The 2500-nt window shown below is 40.7% G+C and overlaps 1 protein-coding gene across 1 annotated transcript in view; it reads left to right on the forward strand.

Moving 5' to 3' along the window:
* ntrk3a (neurotrophic tyrosine kinase, receptor, type 3a) overlaps positions 1 to 2500 on the forward strand; it is a 305628-nt gene that overhangs the window by 127457 nt on the left and 175671 nt on the right. The gene's annotated exons all lie outside the window — the stretch shown is intronic.

Consider the following 2500-nt stretch of genomic DNA (forward strand, 5'->3'; position numbering starts at 1 on the left):
CATGGCACTTCGACCACTCACGTTGAAGCTTTGTGACGTAGGACGTGTCGTCACCTAAGCGCCGCCAGGTCGTACAGGTCGGGAATCAAAACAGTTACAGCGTGTTAGAGAAGAGACTAGCAGAGAACATAATGGCTGTAAATGACCGATGTCGTCTTTGCAAGGAAAATCTCAGGATAAAAGGTGTCATTACAAACAGCAGGATTTTCCAGAAGGACACTAATGCAAAATCAATCGAGGAACGGCTGGCAGAAATCGGGTTGACATTAGCAAATGTCCAGGAGCGTTCGTTTCGAATTTGTCAGAAGTGTTTTCGCTAGGCTAGAAGAGAGTTTGAGTACTTTCAGAGAATGGCAAGACGCAGAAAAAGAACCGAATCACCCTACTATAGGCCTATCCAGTTTAACATCAGCCACGACGACCGCGAGTGCAGCAGACACCACCACCACCACGGCCTCGGCCTAGGCAATCGCAAGCAAACGGGACAGAGCCCGAACCCCATCGGAGCAACCACCGACCCCTGGCCCCCCAGCTCCGAAATTACCGAGGCCAGCAGCCACTGACAACACCCCAGCTCGACAAAGCGTTACAGAGGTGAGAAAATATATTGGGTTGTTAGACAATAACCAATGATTTGCGCCAGTGCAAATACAATAAGCATTTAGCCAACTTAATGGCTACTCAACCTGCTTATGTTAGCTCCACGCATCAAGCCAAGTCTACTTAGCACCATGCCATGGTAAGATAATGGTAGACAACTGTACCGAGAAAATCTCAACTGTCTTACAACTACTAGCTGTACGCCTGGTTTAAGCAAGTCTTGATTAGACATGTGTGTGTGTGTGTGTGTGTATGTCAGTGTATTTGAAGAGCTCTTTTCCACAATGCTGTAAATCCATTTTCAAAAATATTCCAAAATGAAGTGTTTTTGTAGTCTATTTATTGCTAATATCACTGAAATGTGTTTTATAATGTTTACATTTGTTCTGAAAATACCACATAACATTAAACCAGTTCCAATTTTCCCAAATGCCATCATAAAGTTGGATTTAAAAAATAAAATAGGAATAAAATGACTTCTCATTTTGGAAAAGAGCTCTTCGTTTGGTGTTGGTGGTGTGTGTGTGTGTGTGTGTGTGTGTGTGAGAGAGAGAGAGAGAGAGAGAGAGAGAGAGAGAGAGAGATCAGTCCACCAAGCTCACCAGTCCACACATTTGCTTGTGGTGCCCATCCCCCATTGTCACCCCTCTCTGCCCCTCTCCCACTTCCACAAGATCTTCTGTTCATAGTCCTCTCCTGTCCATCTCCTGACCACAGACAACATTAGTTGTTGTTTACTTTTATTAATTCCCAACAGACCATTCAGGTACTTCCACATTTCCCAAGTAACCCATGTTTTATGTTGGTCTTTTTGATTTAACCGTGAAGTCAATTGAACTACATGTTGTATGAGTTGTGTTATATAAATACATGTTATTATTATCATTACTTTTATTATTGTTATTGGAGTATCTTAGAACACTTTCAGTGTTATGTGCATATACTAATATAGTATGCACTACTAATATAGTAGTATTTAAGTCAATTAACTCGTATTGTATTGTAAAAAAAAAAAAAAGTAATCATGTAAAAACTGTCCCTGACTATATTTTTTGGGTGTGTGTTACAGGTGGTTGTCTATTACCCCACCAGAAGTAAAGGTGAAAGGATGGTGTGTCCAGATGGCACAGCGGTAGTAGTGGAGGCCCTGGCAAGAAAAGACTGGAACTGGGCAGCCAAACAGATAACGAAACACCAAGAGCTGTTTGGACCACTCACAGAACACATTCAAAACATTCTGGAGGAAGAGTGCAAGAAGATATGCAGCCCTTTCACCCATTTCATGCTGGCCAATACATTGGCTGACAGTTTTAAGGCATTTTCATTTCAGAAATTGCAAGCAGATTTTCAGATTTTTTTTGTGATACCTCAGCATACTAAGATGGATATGTGTACCATGATGTGCATAATGCAGAAGTCACTTGCCCTACAACCAAGGACACTTCCAGGGCCCAAACACCTTACACTGAGACACAGCTAGAGACTGTTGATGGCCCATTGGTTATGTACCTGTGAATTTAACAGGCTCCCTCTTGATGTCTGTTCAGCTGAGTGGAAACAGATTTTAAAGGGATTGTATGGTGAATGTATATTCTATTCATGCCATTCAATAGTTTTTATAGTTTTGTTAATATTTATTATGTTTCTCTGTGCACATTATTTATGTCTTATCATTGTACAGTTAATACAACACCCAGATTGGCACAATAACACTTTTATTTACATATGTCACAATAAAAAATATTTACATTTTCTCCAAAGACTTTTGTACATCATTATTTCCATTCTTGTATTTACATTGCTACAACAGCATGTGATAACATTTTGCTAGTTGGACCCAGAACTACTGCTGTGTTGCGTCTCAGTTTCAGACTCATCATCAGACTCATCAAAATAGCCT

This window comes from Engraulis encrasicolus, chromosome 4 (assembly GCF_034702125.1).
Source record: "Engraulis encrasicolus isolate BLACKSEA-1 chromosome 4, IST_EnEncr_1.0, whole genome shotgun sequence".
NCBI classification, from domain to species: Eukaryota; Metazoa; Chordata; class Actinopteri; order Clupeiformes; family Engraulidae; genus Engraulis; species Engraulis encrasicolus.